We start from the raw sequence: 19,227 nt of genomic DNA on the forward strand, positions 1-19,227 counted from the left end.
CTGCAATTGAAAGTACTGCCTTCAACTCAATGGAAACACCATCTCTAATCATCTCTTCTTTCAACTTCAAAAATCATCCAAGGTATCCTGTAGTTTGCAAAATACAAGTTTCTAATGCTACCTAACAACTATTCTGAAAGCCAAAAGCTAAAATTCACAACTCTACTGAAAGAAACCAAACTGAGGTTTCAGTTTTTCAGTAGATTATCTAGACTACTAACTTTCAGTGAGGAAGAAGAGATAATCCTTAGGAATCACAATGGATCTTTACAAAGGTATGAAGAAAGAATATTGCATCTCTCAAAAAAAAAATTTCAGTTTATCTTAACAAAACTTAAAATAAATGAAGATAGCAGGTCATCACCATCCATCTTCCCCAAAGCTCTCAAAAGTTTCCAGATTAAATGTCACATACTTCCCATAAGAAAGTTTATTAAACAAGTAGTAGGAAAGAAGAGTTGCAAATGGCCTAACTTAAAGAAAAAAAGTATGTCATGTCTCCTGGGGCTCAAGGGGTGATCTATCCGATAGTCTACTCACTAACTGTTAGCAAAATAATATCTCCATACTTAACTTTAAAATTTTAAAGAGTGCAATGGAGAGAGAACAAAAAGAATTTTCAAATGGACAATAGTGAGGATATGCATTTTTGCAAAAAAAGCTTTTGTGTTGACATGAATGCTTTCTGCAAATAGAAAGTGTTGTCATTTTCAAACAACACTTGTTTTTAAGTAAACCAAGTTCCAAGAGTTTTTCATGGGTGCATATAAAGAGAATATATTGCAAGAATGCAGCCTGCAGGTTAAAACATGGATGACAGCAGCCATGTCTGTACCAGACAGAAAAAGCATGAACTCTGAAGCAGCTAAAAATAGTAACCTTTTGTATAGATCTGCCCTTTTTTCTGGGAATTGATGAGCAGACGACTGTAGCAGCACTGCTGATGACACCAAAAACCTCACTGAAGCACATTCAATGTCAACAAACGTACTCAGATAAAGATTTCTCTCTTGCCAATCAGCATTTACCAAGTCTTTTCTAGGCTGAGATTAATCTATCTGGTGTAATTTAATATTTCGTATAATTTTAAGGATCTAGGAAAGGAAGGAAATTGTTCTGTCAGGTTCCAGTAAAAATGAGAAAATGTAAAGCCAAGTTAAGGCTTATGAACTGTTTTTTTTAAACAACCTATATCAGCTCTGCAAGACAAAGACCTAAACTATGAATTTTTTCAGAAGACAAAGATTGCTTATAATAGCCACAGCTGTCAAGTGCATAGGCATGTCCCAGCATAAGCAGATTTTTATGTAATTTACCTAGAATATTTACTGAAGTGTTGCCCAGATACAGAGAAAGATGAGCGTTCAGCATCACCATGAATATAAGCTACAATACTTCTAGAAGCCTTCTGAGTCACTCATCTGAACTCCTCTGCTGCTTCTGTCCCACTCCTGAGGGAATGAGGTGGAGTCAGGAAAGAAAACGGTCTAAGGCAACAAGAAATTACTACCTTTCTTCCCAGTTTTGCTGTTTATTCCAGAGCACATGCACAGCTGGGATGAAGACAAAGGAGACTAGTTTTAACCTCCAGACTCCAGATTTCTGTTTCCAAGGAAAAGCAAAATAGCTTCCCTTGTACCTCCCGCACACCATAGGCAGTTCTCACTTCTTTTTCTCATGAAAGTATATAGTCTTAATAAATTGGCAGAACTATATTAATTCAAAGAAAATACATGACTACATAAAACTTTGAAATTAATATAAATAGTCATCTCAGCAAAAATTGAGACACAAATATGACAAAGAAGAAAAATAATCCAGCATTCATTCTAACTTTTCTCTATTGGAGTAGCATAAGAAAAATTAATAACGCAAAATCCATGTTCGTGATTGAGATATAAACTTAATTTGTATTCTTAAATTGTAACCTTTTAAAAATACTTCAGAAATATAATCTGATCAGAGAGCAATAAAATATTAGAAGCATTAAAAATCTATTTAGCAATTTTCTGTTTAAGACTTCTTGCATATTTTACACACCTGAACAATATATTGGTAGAGAAACTCTTGACTGAAGCATCTTACCACCTCTAGAGTACAAGATAAATCAGTACCTTTTAAAAAAGAAGATGTAGCTCTGATATCCAAAATACGTCGTGTAGCAAGCTGAAGAACTGACATTCCTAAAAAACCACAAAAGCAGATACAAAAGTCCTATTTCTCTTTAAAGAAAGTGGAAATATGAGGGAACAGCATCTTTCCTCATGACTTTCTAGCTAGGATGTCACCCACAACACCTCCCTTTTTATTAAGGCCAGATTTAGCTTTACTGGCAGGGGTTTTCCTTTTGTGCTCTTGTAGCGTACAACACTGCAATCAAAATCAACAATCTATTCTTACATTGACAGACAGTACATAATGGAAGTCCTCCCATCTGTCTGACTTCGGATTCTCAAGGCACTTCATAAAAAGTGTACACGCTTTGGCTAGTGGCTGCTACTGATTCACCAAATGCATCCAACAGCAGCCACCTCCCTGTCTTTTGACCGAAACGGCAGGCAGCTATTACACCCAACAGCTTTCCACAATAACAACCCACAGAAGTCCAACAGTGGAATTGTCAGTCTTAGATAATCAGCTAGGAGTCAAAACAACTCCTGTTTCAGAGGAGACCGCAAAAAGATGCATCTATCCACGTATTTTGTTATGAATAGTTAAGATAAGTCTGCATCCATAAAGACAGACAAACAGATGTAGCCAAACTCCTTTAGGTAGTGTGGTGCAGGTTTTGGACAGGAGATGAGTTGGTTTTAAAGCAACTTTTCTTTTTGGGAGAAGGTAAGTGACAGAAGACAACTTCTGTTTTGGAAAATGGAGAAGATCTTTCAAAATACCAGCTCACATCACAGAGAAGCAGGCAAAACACTTTAGCATTTGTTAAACCCATGCAAACCCACAATTATTAGCTGTACACTTAAGTTTTTTCTGCAAGTATAACACCTTTTAACAAATATTTTCATAATACAAAAAGCAAGTTTCACAGATCAGTTACAAGTATTTTCACTTGTTGGCAGAGCAAAGGCAGGAAGCCACCGATAGCAGGAATACTTCTGGCCTCCTTAGCTCCTTCCAGCTCAGACCACGTCCACAGCCAATTTTGTTTTCTGGCAGTGAAAATGGCATCAGCTACAATAATAACCACAGTATCCTTCCAGGAATAATTACTGAAAGTGACAATTTCAGCTGTGTACACCAGCTCTAAAAGCAGAGTTGAAGGAAGGAAACAAAACAAAAATCAAAGGCTCAGCCTCAGCAGCCCCTGTTTGCTCTTTCACATGTCAACTGTCCTCCCTCAGCACTACCCAGCCAGTTGCTGGGCGGTGAGTCTGGACAGGAACGCAACAAAAGCACAGCAAAAAACCAATCCAGAGACATTGGAAGACATCAACCTACTGTCACAGCTGGCACTGACAGACAGATGCTTCAGGAAGCAATGCTATTACATCTTCCCAAGGAGAAGAAACAGATAAAGGTAGCTTGGCTGGAGCAAATGAATGACTGCAGAATTCCTAATCTTAGTTTTAAATCATCTATCACAGTGCCTGGAAAGTGTTTATACCACACTAGTGCACACACTCTTATAAATTAACTAAAACATGATCCTACTAAATTGTATTAGGGCAGCTGGTAAAATAACTAAGAGAATTCCCTTTGGGCACATGGGCACACGCATACACCGAGAAGAATTAGTACACCTCCTTTGATCTACTTTTCTACTGATCTATAGTCATGCTCTAAAGACGAGCACAGGAAGTGTTGATTTTATGTATTTCCCCTTTGAAAATTTTGTCCTGCAATATTGCTTCTGCAGAGAAAACAGAATCAAGCTCATCATTTATTACAAAAAAACCCCCAACAACCCACATCACAAAAGGTCAACATAACATTGTCTTACTTTCACCATACAATAGGCTTGCTTTTCCCTTTTCAGTAGTTATTCTGGGGCTTGCAAATACAGTGCATGGTCTGGGCTTCAAGGACAGATGCTGCAATGCACAAGATCACCACAGGCCTCTCGGAGGCTGCATCCTTGAATATCAGATCTCCTTGGGGTTTTCTAGAGTATGGCATAGCAGGCTTAATAGCTGCTTCTTGCTCTGATGCACTGAAACCTACCAGCTGCTTAAAGAAAAGAACCCTGAGTGTGATCTTTCACTGTTACATGGGAAAAATACAAGTTCCAGCTTCCCTGGATTCAGACGCTGTTTTGGTTTGTTTTTTAATCCTGCATGTTTCTCTCCAGCAGATGATTAGGAAGGCATTACATTTGGTCTGTAGGGCCAGTCAGCTTCCCCCCTGAGGCTCATTTAGCTGTATGGGCTAGAACACGATAACCTTTATCCTCAGTTTGTTTTTATCTTAACTTTGGTTCTTTTGCTGAAGGCTGGAAGCCTCCTTAAAGGAAAAGCAGCACAATGCAACGTGCCGAGATTCAGCACTGGACAGTGCTGGTGTTGAGATTGAAAATTAGGAAATTCTAGCTGGAGCCAAGAAACCTGGAATAAAGTTCATAATTTCCTCATTAAAACTCCACTGGATTGCTGTACTGCTGAGCTTCTGAAGAAGCAAATGTTAGTCAGTTAGACTTCTAGGAATGAGAGTTGCTCTGCTGTCTATGACAAGTGACCAATCCGATTCTATCACTAGCTCTGCTCTAAATGATGACATATAAAAGCTGTCACTGCAGCACATTTGATGAGCTTTGGATGACAGGCAAATCAGATGCTCCTTTCCAAGTCACATCAAGGTTATTCCTCCCAATACTGTTCTTTGATGTGCCATTCTCCTCGTTTTCCCTTTCTGTTCCCCCCGATAAAATTCATTAGCTAATTAATTTGTTTCAGTTACACTGGAATATATGTTGCTTTTGAGTTGCGCTCCAAGTTATGTAGAAAGAACAGAGAGACCTCAGTTTGACTAAGAGCATATGAAACTACGGAAGAGATTCGGGTTCATAAAAGACGTTTTCACTGTAGCAGATAAGAACAATAGCAGGTAGCCATATAAAAATATAATACAAATCCTTGCATTCTACAAGACCTTCTAGAAATTTGAAAAGTGATTCTCATGACTGAATTTTTATCCTGTACCACTTAGAGAATTTAGGCAGAAAAGTCAAGTCAGTTATGCCAGTCAGTAGAGGGCTTTCACAGTTTTATGTCACCAACCACATGAATCCTCATGGGTAAGTTGCCGCGGTTACAAAATGTTTGCTTTTATACATTTGTCTGAAATTCCTATGGAATTCCCACAAGGCCAAAAGCAGCAGTGGTTGGGAGTGCTCCACCAACATTTAAGAACTTGAGTCAGAAATGCATACCGCTTCCGCTCAGACTATTATCTGGGAAACACTAAAAAAATGATTCATACCATTTTGAGCCATGGAAGGGAGGAAACAAATATCACATTAATCTATTTAGAACCTTCAGGGATGACTCACATCAGCTTAGGACATTTCCAGAATCGGGTGCTTTTCTCAAGTAACAAATTGCTGTAGATTATTGAAGAAAATAATCTGTTGTTTATTTTCTTGAATAGTCAAGACTGATTCGCTTTCAATATAACCATTCAACTATCAAAGAATAAAAGGGGAAGGGTTGTTGTTGTTCCCCACCGCCCACCCCCCCCTCCCCAAACAAAACACAAAACCCAAGAAGCTCAGTGGATCATATGTCTGTGGGCCAAGGTCAGAAAGCCCACTGACTCCCAACTGATAATTATGCCTATTTAAGTTTGATTTTAGCTGTATTTGCAAAAATCAGCTTGGAAATTTTGCTACAGCAAGTCCACTACCTGTCTTGTTTCAGGCGTATTAGTGGGATTTTATCTTAGCCTATGTTTTGCTTGGACTCATACAGTTACGTGATTTCAGCAGCCTGTACTACAAAACATTAATCCAGTCACAGGGGCAATAGGATATAACCAATTAAGAGTGAGGAATAACAAACAGCCTGTGAAAAGCTAGGAACAGAGCACAGCAATGCATCCAAAGAAGTGTTATACAGCACTCATTGGCCTCCAGTAACTAAATGACCATGAGGGGAAGAAAAGAGGGTTGGAGTGAGGAAGGAAAAAAAACTTAAGCATGAGCAACTATACACTATAGACTGCTTTTTCCCCTACCAGAAAGGCACTGGGAAGAGGACACTTTGCATGGAAACAATTCCTGTCTAACACTTCCCAAGTCTGACCATCCTAAGGAAGGAAAGTTAAATTAGCTTTGAATGTCTGTCTGCTCTTCCCTCATAAGCATAACATTCTGATAAATAAAAAAGAACTAAGAAGCATTATCAAGAGGAAACACTGTATTTAGAATCACAGAGCAATAGCAGCAAATACTTTCTCAGAAGACCACACAATTTCTACCATTCAAAACACAGCTCTGATTTTGTCAATGAGAAAAGGACAACAAAACCTACTCCCTCAAAGCACCTATTACCCATTTTTGTCGTTACTGAAACTCTCCTCAGCTAAAGTTCTGGAAGTCAGTAATACTGGGGGGAAGAAGGTGAAATACTAAATAGCTCCAAAATTCTCAACCTTAAGAAAAAAAGAATAATTGTTGCATTTAAAAGTTTCTGTTCAGACTGTACCACCACATGACTAATGAGTAGAAAAATCTGCCTACAGCCCAGGCTCCCCCTCCCTGTCCCACCCAGGGAAGTGTTGTTGCAGGGTGGAGTGGGAGGAGAGTTTGGTGGTGAGGATTTTTTTTCCAGGATGGGGTTTGGGAGGGGAGGGTCCTGAATATATTGATAAATTTTCTTAAAAAAAAAAAAAAGGATTTAAACATGAGTTTTCTTTTAAAAGATTTTTGAAATCAGATTCTCTCTTGCAGAAGAGTTATAAGAGTTGAAACAAAATTATAAACATTTAACTAGTATAATACTAGAAATGCATGTAATATTCCTACCAGTGCAATACTTTTAATAAAGTTTTTGGTAGATATGAATAGACTGTGACCACAGAAGCCACAGTTCAGCTGGCTGGCTCACACATGGGATTTTGTTTCCATACATACCAGGAACTCAAAATACTATATGCAAGTGAGCAAAATGAATTCTAGTTGCTATGGATACCACCACATTGATGTATTTTATCTCTCCAGTATGTAAACACTCAGCATCGCAGTATACAAATTATTCTGCTTCTCTTTAAAATACTGTGGATCAATAGCTGCCTCATGTTTCAGTATTTGCTGTTTGGGGGGAAGTTAAATTTCCTAGAAGTTTTTAGGAATCCCTTACACCTCCCTCATGTCCAATAAAGAGCTCCTTTCTGGCAACTGGGAACACTCTGGAAAACAGTTGGATAAAATCCACATTCACACACACATACTCACACTACTACGGGATGAGAGACCTCATCTGCATCTTCTGCAGCTGCCAAAATGGATGGCTCTTCCCAAAGCTGAGCAAGGAGAAATACAGCAAGAGCCAAGAATCTTACCCAGCTGCGTCAAACCTCGCAAAGAGTCCTCCCCTTGATGCACACCAGGGAAGTAGCTCCTAGGAGGGCTCTTACCACATCCCTTCAGGATAAGAGCATGTAAGCAATATTTATTCTTAGAAGTTACTTTTGCTATAAATTTTTCAATTCTGTTATTTAGAAGATTAAAAAGCACTTTCCTTAAAAAGCGGAGCAGTACATTACAGAAATAAATTTCATAAATTGTAACAAAGTCTAGAAATTTGTTTGTTTGGTTTTTGTTTGGGAGCTTGTGTGTTTCGGTGCCTTTTTTTTTTTTTTAAAAAAAAGAAAAACATCTAAGGAAGCAAATGAATCTGATTTTAACTGGTGGCCACCAGAGAGACTCTTCAGTCCTTCCTTCCCCACATGATCCTTGCACATTCACATCCCCTTCCTGAGCCAGCACAGGCACTTGTGTGATCCAATTGCCTCTATTCATTTTTTTTTGCTGGTGAATTATTTGAGCCAACTCATCATGGGCTGACAGCTGACACAGAAGCAGTGGGAGCATTCAAACTGCTCACTGCGACAGAAAGTGATTCAATTGCTTTGCAAAACCACACCCATAAGCTGAGCTCCCTTCATCAACAACGTATCAGAACTACTTCATTCTTTATGTCTTCCTTAAAATATCTCAAAACAGCCTTCTTGACACCTAAACTTTTCCAAACTTGGACACTATTACAATCAAGTGTATCACTCATGAAATTCTTTCCAATTACACAAAAACTCACTTATGCGAATAACTCAAGCTCTTCTCCCATGATTCACTACATAAATCACTGCCAGTAAGTTTCTTTTAAAAAAAGGAAATATTTCACAAATAGAAATTTCACAGATTATGTTACTGAAACTGCCTCTATAGTACTAACAGTATTTATAAAGCATATGGCAATAAGAACAGGCTACAGAAATTTAGGGACCAGTTTTCAAAACTGCACACAAAACCAATTATGCATGCAGAATCCACATGTGAACAGTTTATGTATTACCATACAAGCACAAGGCAGCAGTTACAACTTTACACAATCATCCATACATGATTCAAAAGTTAAACTTCTGGTTTGTTTTTTTAAAAATCAGGATTATTTGGGGGTTCATTTCTTCCAAAATCTTCCTAACACTGGCTTCAATCAGTCATATATTCAATTAAGATGACACCTAGAGGAGAACTTGCAAAGTAGATGTTGGCATTCCTAAAAGCCAACAAAATGCTTTATAAAGGAGTACTTATAATATAGACTCAGAAAAATGGTATCAAAACAGAATACATAATACATGTGAGCAGTATGTTATTTAAAACATTAAGAAAATTAACTTCTATATACCCTTGCCTATAAAAAAAACCCCATAGGCTTAGGTATCTTAGAATCTACAAATAACCAAATCCCATTCAGCAAACATGCAGGTATGAAAAGGGAAAGTATCTGCTCAAGTTTTTGCAGAAATGAGGCCACAAAAATCTAGTAACCAATTGTTTTCTACCACTTTTTGGCAAGGTAACTTATTTTATAAAAGCATTATGAAAAACAAAAACCAGGTTTCTATAAAATACAAATATACCAAGTTTTATGAATATGTTAGGAACACTTTAACATTTAGTAACAAAAAGTCAAGAATATGGTTTAGAATATTCCTATTTGTTTGTATCTTATGTACCAAGCTGTGTAAAGTCTTCCCCAGAAAACTCTAATGCAACCAGCCTACTCAAAACATGTGACAATCAAGAGAGAACACCACTGAACTCAAATTGTTTTGTAAACTGAACCAAAATCTAAACCTATCAATAAACTTACACATTTTATTTAAAAAACACCACACACATTATTATGTAAATGCAACCTTCAAGTCACACAGACATAAATTTTTGGAGTCTTGACTCAGCTGTTGAAGCCTTCTCTCCTGCAAATTATTTCAGGCGTAGGAAATAAAGGCAACTGACTATTTTTTCAGAATGAACTGTTGATCTCCTAGGTTTCTTCTTGGATGTACACTGACACCTCATGGACATTTAAAAAAATTTCAGGGTCTGCTCTTCCTTAATTCTGTTTTTCTCTCTGTTTTTAAAACTCCAATCACTTTTCCTTTTTTTTTTTTTTAAATGCCATGTTGTATTCTTCAGAAATGTACAGGACATTATTTGGTCTATTGCTCATTTTCTCTTAATGAAGAGCTACTTAGCATTTGTTCTGGATGAGCAGCGGGGATGTGCCCCCCAAATACTGAACCACGGAACACAGAAAGACAAGGTACCTCTCCCCAGCTTCAGCCCCTCCAAAATGCAGAGAAACAACCACAGAGCCTGTAACTCCTTGCAGAAAAGAGAGACCAGGAAGAAAAATAGGACAAATGTCATATGAAGAATGAGACTGCAAGTGTTCTTCCCCACATGACAGAAACTAGCTCTCAACAATCTTCTGGGGTTACGCAGAAGCCCTTTACTCTTTGAAGTCTATGAAAGTCTTAGTAGATAATCATGTGTGTAACTCTGAATATTAACAAAATTCACCATTTCCAGTTCAATTTATGGCAAAGTAGCAATAAGCTTTATTTAGCACTGTGGTACCATAGAAAAAGTAAAAGGTGAGGTTCCTTCCAGATTCTCATTCTGGAGTAGAAATGTGGTACCTTTCTCTTTTCCCAAAAGGCTAATATGTATAACACACCCCACCTCTGCCATTTCTTCTTTCTTGATTGAGGCAGGAGAACAAAAAAAAAAAAACCACAAAAACAAAACCCACCAAAAAATCCAAACCCCACACACCAAGGAAAAGTCTGCAGCAACCAATGTAAATAGTCAAGTTGAACATTGTACATCTCAAGACTGATAAACTGACAAACTACTCCCTGCTAAATAAAATTATGAAGTCCTCAACAGTGAAAAATACAAGAGCAATATAAATGTAATAGGCCAATAAAGCTTATTTGCTAGGGGCATTACCAGACTCTTTAAAATACTGTAGAGCTAATTTAATTAACGATATCCACGAAATAGTAATATGCTGGGGGGGGGGGGGAAGACTCATTCTTTTGAAATATTTATCTTTACCTAAATATGAAAGACAAAGCCACTTAAAGGATACTGTTTGTTCTTAAAAACAAAAAGAAGCTCCATTATGTCATTTCTTTAGAGGTGCTACTTCAAATTTCTTGATCTTGTAAAAAAGAACACTTGAATTTTGTTTTCTTAAGTATTTATAGCATTCCTGAACACAATATTTAAATATTTTGGCAAAATCTGTGAGGTTTTATTTTTTTAAAAATAAAAATATTAAAAACAAATGTAAAAAAGCCTTTACCTCATGTCTTTCCCATGCCTAAGGGAAGAGGGAAAGATTCTCAAGTAGTTACTCTTTACTTAATACAAGCTTTGCTTTACATTTCTTTTGAAGTGGAATTCCTGTAGCATTAAAACCAAATCAAGAAGGACAAAAAGATTCACTCTCCATCTCAGAGAAACATCCCATCAACTCCTCGTCCCACAGGGCTCCTGGCTTTAACAGAGATGGAACAAGCAAACTTCCAGTCAGCATAGTCTCCCAACACATTCCCTCCCACCCAAGCCAAAAAGCAGCATCTGGTAAATTCCATTCATCATGGAAAAAAGTATATTTTTCAGTCATTACTATCACCATCTGGTCAACAACAAGGGAAATACCACATCTATTATCATTTATAAAAGATTAAAATTAGGTCATCTTGAAGTACTCGCTTGAGAAAGAATCCGATCTAATGCCCTTAAAACTAAAGCTTATTTTGCTCCACACATATATATTAAAAGAGATGCTAGCAACATCTGCAGAAATGGTAACCATATTAACTGCCACAAGCATCTGGCTTTGTAACTCAGCCAAACTTCAGACTCAGGTTTTCTGCATCAGGTGCCAGAATCAGTTAAAGACTACAGATACACTTGTAGCTAAAAAAATTAAAAAAAAAAAAAGCAGCTATTACCAAGATTAGATGAAAAATAAATTTTATCTTCATCAGTTCAACCCAGGCTTCCTTATAGCAATTCAAGTTATAGAACCACACTAGTTTGCAGCTGGTACATGAAATTTTGGAAGGTCAAAGAAACATGCATCATTCTGGTACCCATTACACAAAAGTAATGGATTTATGGAAGTTTTTTTATTATTATTGGGCTGTCAAAATGAGCCCAAATTTCCTTGAGTTAAAGTCTCTTATCTGTATACTACAAATGTTTTCAGCTAGCTTGTAGCTGTCTAGCAACCCAGTTTTCTGAATAATTTGCCCCAAAAGAACAATCACAGAATGACTAAGGTTGGAAAAGACCTGTAAGATCATCAAGTTCAACCATCAACTAACACCACCATGCCCATTAAACCACGTCCCACAATGCCACGTCCACACATTCCTTGAACACCTCCAGTGATGGTGACTCTACCACTTCCCTGGGCAGCTTATTCCAGTGTTTCACCACTCTCTCAGAAAAGAAATTTTTCCTAATACCCAGTCTAAACCTCCCCTGGCGCAACTTGAGGCCACTTCCTCTTGTTCTCTTTCACTAGTCCCCTGGGAGAAGAGACCAACACCCACCTCTCTGCAACCCCCTTTCAGGGAATTGCAGAGAGCGATGAGGTCTCCCCTCAGCCTCCTCTTCTCCAGACTAAACAACCCCAGTTCCCTCAGCCGCTCCTCATAAGACTTGTGCTCCAGACCCCTCACCAGCTTCGTTGCCCTTCTCTGGACACGCTCCAGCACCTCAATGTCCTTCTTGCAGTGAGGGGCCCAAAACTGAACACAAGATTCGAGGTGCGGCCTCACCAGCACCAGGTACAGGGGCACGATCACCTCCCTACTCCTGCTGGCCACACCATTTCTGATACAAGCCAGGATGCCGTTGGCCTTCTTGGCCACCTGGGCACACTGCTGGCTCATATTCAGCCGGCTGTCAACCAACACCCCCAGGTCCTTTTCTGCAGGGGAGCTTTCCAGCCACTCGTCCCAAAGCCTGTAGCGTTGCATGGGGTTGTTGTGGCCAAAGTGCAGGACCTGTCACTTGGCCTTGTTGAACCTCACACAATTGGCCTGGGCCCATCGATCCAGCCTGTCCAGATCCCTCTGCAGAGCCTTCCGACCCTTGAGCAGATCAACACTCCCTCCTAACTTGGTGTCATCTGCAAACTTGCTGAGGGAGCACTCGATCCCCTCATCCAGATCATCGATAAATATATCAAACAAGACCAGCCCCAAAACTGAGCCCTGGGGGACTCCACTTGTGACCGGCCGCCAACTGGATTTCACTCCATTCACCACAACTCTCTGGGCTCGGCCGTTCAGCCAGGTTTTCACCCAGCAAAGAGCGCACCGGTCTGAGCCACGATTTGCCAGCTTCTCCAGGAGAACACTGTGGGAGACAGTGTTGAAGGCTTCAGTAAAGTCCAGGTAGACAACATCCACAGCCTTTCCCTCACTCACTAGGTGGGTCACCTGGTCATAGAAGGAGATCAGGTTGGTCAAGCAGGACCTGCCTTTCGTGAACCCGTGCTGGCTGGGCCTGATCCCTTGGTTGTCCTGCACGTGCCCCGTGAGCACCCTCAGGATGAACCTCTCCATAATCTTCCCCGGCACTGAGGTCAGGCTGCAAATGCTACAAGCATATGGTCAGGAATGCCCACAAGCAACACTTACCAAAGACACTGTTAAGCTCTGTGATTAAAGGGTCTTGCTGAAGACCACTCCCAAGGGAGATGTCTTCCAACACACCCTAACCGGAGTGCCCCCAGTAGACTAAGCCAGGCCTTGTCCATGGTACTTCACCAGAGGCATCCCAGCTGCTGGGGGCATGGACTGAGGGGCTGCCCAAAGTCCAAACAGGGTGAGATCAGCTCTGGGTGGGCTGTGAAAGACAAATGACTACTGCTTGCTTCAATTTTATATACAGACTTGCCCACATGGAGCTCTGAGAGAAATCATAGCTTTGTTTTTTGATTTTGAAAGACACATGGTTAGGGGGTAGAAATGCATAGAGAAAGAAGGATTAGATTACAAGCAAGAAAGATCTTAATGAACCAAGGTTCATGCCCCACACCATTAAGGCAAAAACTTCCAGCAACTGAAGCTACTATTCATGACAATCTCCCCCCTTCCTCATCCAGTAAGAGAAAGTTGTTGACTGTGGAGAGAAGTATTAAAACTATTCTTCTTAACACGCAGCAACAGTTCCTCTGCTTAGAAATCTATCAGACTACATGAACTTTTAGAATGCAAAGTTCTACCAAAATTGACCTATATCATTGTTACTGCTCCCAGAACCAGGTGCTTTCAAACAGAAATAGTATAAGCAACGCATCTTTTTATTATTGGTAATAAGCATTACTGCTGTTGGTTTCTATGTCACAGTCTGAACTATGGAGGTACGAGGAACAGGGTAAGATGATGCTGAGTGAGAAGACTCCAATTTTCTAACCTGGTGGTAGCAACACAGAAAAAACATGCAGGTGCAGCTTCTTTCAGGGTAGAGGGCTCCTTCAATTTTACTTACATGCCAAAATAGCTAGTTATTGTAGTTACATTTTTCCAAACATGTAAAGGACTTCACACTGCATATGAAACACTAGCTCAAGTTACTGAGTGTACTGGTATTGGCTGGGATAAAGTTAGTTTTCTTCATGGTAGCTTGTATGGTGCTATGTTTTGGATTAGTGATGAAAACAGTCTTGATAATACAGGGATGTTTTAGTTTGTGATGAAAACAGTGTTGACAATACAGGGATGTTTTAGTTATTGCTGAACACTGTTTGCACAGCACCAAGGCCTTTTCTGCTTCTCACACGGCCCCACCAGCGAGTAGGCTGGTGATACAAAAGAAGTTGGAGGGGACAGAACTGGGACAGCTGACACCACTGACCAAAGGGATATCCCAGACCATATGGTATCATGGTCAGCGATAAAAGCTGGGGAAAGGAGGAGGAAGGGGGGGGATGTTCAGAGTGATAGCATTTGTCCTCCCAAGTAACTGTTACACATGATGGAGCCCTGCTTTCCTGGAGATGACTGAACACCTGCCTGCCGATGGGAAGTAGTGAATGCATTCCTTGCTTTGCTTTGCTTGTGCACGCAGCTTTTGCTTTACCTGTTAAACTGTCTATCTCAACCCATGAGTTTTCTCTTTTTTACCTTTCTGATTCTCTCCCCTATCCCACTGTGGGTGGAGTGAGTGAGCGGCTGTGTGATGCTGAGCTGCCTGCCGGGGTTAAACCAAGCTACAAAATGGCAGAATTAAGGTAACATGCAACCTTGACACATTTACCTTAAACAGAATAAAGACACTGCTTAATTACATGTCCCTACCTCTTTGTGAGTTAGGGACATAAGTATTTTTCAATGGAGAAGTCTATCCACGATTTCAGTTCCCTAAGATCTCTAAACAATTTGGATATTTCCTTTATAGATCAGTTCTATAAGGGAGACCCATGAAACTTAGGTCATACAACCCATGCTGGATTTCATTAAATTCGTTTCTTGTGTTATTTCAATAAATAACACAAGCACTTGAAGAACATGAGGAGAACAAGGAAACACAAAACAGAAACACCACACAGCATTTAATGACATTATACAGAAATTTCTTACCATGAAAAATGCCACGGGACTAGGTGCAGTAGCATTTACGCAGCATGAGAGAGATTAACAAGGGAGTTGAAATGGCCACAGGCAAAATTAATTCCTAATTTACAGGAAAAAAAAATTCAGAACTTAAATCCTCTTTCACTAGGATTAAATATAACCCAATAGATCACAAGATGGAAATATTTTACAGGAACGACTACTGTCACCTCAGAAGTAAAGGTTTTAAGTATGTTAAAACTGTTGCTGTTGTTTACTGAGGCAAACAAAACCATACCTTGGGTTATTATTCATTTTTTCATTTGCAAAATAAGAAGCACAATTGGTATATTGATACACCAATACTTCCTGGGACAAAACTGGCAGTGTAGTCAGCAACACATGAGATTTCCAGTGCCAGAGAGGAGATCTCTGGAAGTTTCACTGTATTTATATAAAAAGTTGTAGTCTTTACTGCTAGTGGGTTTTACCGATGGTTTTTTTTTTGTGGGCCAAAATGAAGAAATCAGTATTTTTCCCTCCTCCTCCTATCTGTGATGTTTACAAAGAAAGCCTAGCCTTCATGGATGCCTCATTTCCACCCGGGGGGGCAGGGGCTGAAGCAAACCTCAAAAGATTGGGCTTTCATAGTTAAAAGGGCAGACAGAATTAAGGCAAACGGAAAGGAAACAGCTGTGGTAAGCAGGCACGGAATCTTCCAAAATAACTGTATCATTACAACATTGTTTAGGTAAGTCTTAATGATAAATTAATTACTCAGGTCAAAAAACAATCCCCAGTCACCTTTCCAAACTGGGCAGAGTAGCACACGACGTATTCATATTCAGCCCTAATACAGCCAAGGACAAAGAGAGACTACCACTGTAGTTAGACGACACCAGCATTTTCTTTGTGCTGCCACTGCAGTTATCTTATTGTCCCATAAGCTGACCTAAAGAGCCCAACTGGCAGAAAGCTAAAACTGTTTTTTGCTAATTCAGCCCCCAAACTGGCCTACCGTAAGATCAGTGGAACACCAGCACAAGGGCGACAGCCAGGAACACCAGCACAAGGGAGGGGTATGCAGAGAGGCTACTTTTTCTGACATGGGCTTGAAGTTACTATCTTTTTAAACAGCACTTGAAGTAGCTTTGCTAATCTGTGCAGATGCGTCTTGGCTAGTGGTCTCACCTACAGTTCAGACCTTTAATCATATTCCCAAATAATTCTGTAACTGAAGTCTTTCTTTGCAAGAACAAAGAAAGTAAGTATAATTTCACTGCTCAGTAATTTTTACAGAGCTCAAGTGTATAAGGACCAGGTGATAAATAACATAATCAATGGTTCTTAACCAGGGGCAACATGTCATCTTTTCTGTAATTTCTGCACACAGACCTCCATCATTCCCGACCACACACAGTGCTCAGAAGGTAAAGCAGACAGGAGACCTCTGATGTGTGAGCTGCGCAGGTGAGAGTCACCCTGGGCATCCCACAACCACCCTCACTCCACCTGCAACACTCTCCCCTTACCCACATCAATAGCCTTATCAATAGCCTCAACTTACCAATCCATTTTTGGTTAGATGAGCACAAACAAGGCGAGACCCTAAAGCAGATGGTACTGGCACAGATTTAACAGCAACGCTGACCGAAAAAGATGGAGATCAGTACTTCTCTGTTAACTCACCTAAACAGATTTGCATGGAGATGCATACTTGTTGAACAGCCGACCAGGCAGTGTACGTGCCGACTGCTTGGCCTGCTCGTAGCTACAAGGCCATACTTCCAGCTGCTGAGATTCATTTGCAGCACCCCAGTGTTCAGGCTCACTGCAAATGCCTTTTCTCTTTGGTGCTGAAAACAGCTTCTGGCCTTAAGATAAGTATTTGCAGACAGGATGCAAAAGAATTTTTCTGTCTACTGCTGATGTGAATAATTATTTAAGACTGGTTCTTCTTTGAATAAATATGATGTTACTTTGAGTATTAGTCAGAGTATTAGTTCAATACACTGACTGGTTTTGTAAGATTGTTCATCAAAAGATATCCTGAAAAGAAATGCCTAACAGGATTCAAACTTTGTTTCGATAATACATTGCACATTTTCAGATCTGACAAATACTGTTTTCTGATCTGAGCGTTTTTATACTTGATCTTTATGTCTGGATTTGTGCTTACATTGTGAGAGAAAATTCCCTAGAACTTTCTCACATTATTAATTTCAGTAACTGACAGAAAACTAGAATCTCTAAACTGAACAGCAGATTGATGAAAAAAGCTTTGTTTTGATGATTCGTCTATCCTAGAAATTTCAGTCAGACTGTGCAAGCAGTCATGTTACTCCAAATAATTATTTGGAATATTATATGTGAATGTACAAAAAGTGCAAAGTAATATTCTAACTTTTTCAGTTTGAAAGAAAGAAAAGAAAGAGCAAGACTGGTGGAAATCACTCTAAAAAATGCAGCAATATCAAATTTTGTCACTTGGTGGCAGCACACCAAAGAAAACCAAAACGCTTGAGCAAGACCACATTTCTTATTAGCACATATACCTTTACATCTCTCACACAAGTGCCAAAATTCCTGGAAGGCTCTAGTTACTTCACAAATTTAAGGTAGGCACCTAAATTTTTTAAGACTACTGACTTCACGTTCAAGTAGACATTAAAGGCTCAAAATTAGAAGAGCTCTACTTCAGTCTTTCTGACTCATGTTTATAGGTTCACCTACCTCCACCAAAATTGCCAAATGCGTGCTAAATAGGATTCTCGAGCAGATGTAAGGATGGGCAAGCAAACAAAAGCAATACTTGAAAGCCTGACATCCCAACGGTGCTAACTGTTCATTCAAACAGAACTAAATAGGGGACTTGGATTGATGTGCACCATCAGTTTGGATTTTACCTTTTTGCCATGCTGTCAGAGAAGGCCTACCAACACACCAGAAAACTCATTACAGTAATGTAAACTTCTCCTACCAGCACCTCTTCCACCACCTGAAAGCATTGCCAGTATTACACATGAAAGGCAGCACCACATGCAGTAAATACCTAACAGTGCTATTATAGTCAGCGACAATGAACCAGAACTGACAGTCATTATCCATTTAAATAACTGACATTAAGCAAAGCTTAGGTATTAGATTAAATAATTTAACAAGTACATCCAAGAAGTGTTTGAAACTACTACTACTGAAGCGGGAAGGAGATATAAGGAGAACACAAAGGTCTGATGGTTTCCTTCTGCTCTCATTAATGTTGTAGCAAAGGCTCATTTACCACAGGATAGCTATCTTTTCTCTCAAACTGATCTTGTACACAGGCATGTACAAAGACATACAAACTATCATGTTTTATTTCTGTAACCACATGATAAACAGCTTTATTTTGCACTGTTTGCACTCTACATGCCAAACTTACCTATGGCTAACAAAATTACCATATGCTATCACATCATTAACACACAAGTTGCAATGACAGTTCCTTTAGATTTATTTTCTATATATTAAATCTTGATTAGTATAATTTCAAGATTTTAAACACAGTCATTTCTTAATAATGATCCCATGCAAAAGCAACTAATAAAGCCTTTATAGTGCTTTTTTTTTTTGGTACCATATGTAAGTTGGTATTATTTAAATACTTGACCTCCAGAACAAAGAATTTAAGTTTAAGAGAGCAAACTATTCTTATTCAAGCTTTAGGGAGATTGAGTCATCACTTTAAGCCAAACATTAGGAAATACACTCCACATGAATCACAGAAGAACGAATGTGATATTTAAAAATATAAAATAAATTCAAGTAGAGAAGATAAGCTTTCCTTCATTTCCCCCTTCCCAAACAAATATCTTATTGTTGTCTCGTATATATGCAGTCTGGTATGGCCCTTCAATTTGATCAACTTTATTAAAACTACACTTTCATTGGGACACGCACACACACACGGAATGACCTAGCCTAATCCAGCATAACAGCAAAAAGATAAAATGGAGACCCGGAGGGAGAGATGGAAGCAAACATAGAAAGCAAGAGAAGAAGGGCAGTCTGCCATCAGAGGGAGTACGAGCCTTAAACAAGAGTTGAGCTTCCAGGTGAGAGCAGACATGCAGCTCTGGGGCAATT

Source organism: Gavia stellata, chromosome 6, assembly GCF_030936135.1.
Source record: "Gavia stellata isolate bGavSte3 chromosome 6, bGavSte3.hap2, whole genome shotgun sequence".
Classification (NCBI taxonomy): domain Eukaryota; kingdom Metazoa; phylum Chordata; class Aves; order Gaviiformes; family Gaviidae; genus Gavia; species Gavia stellata.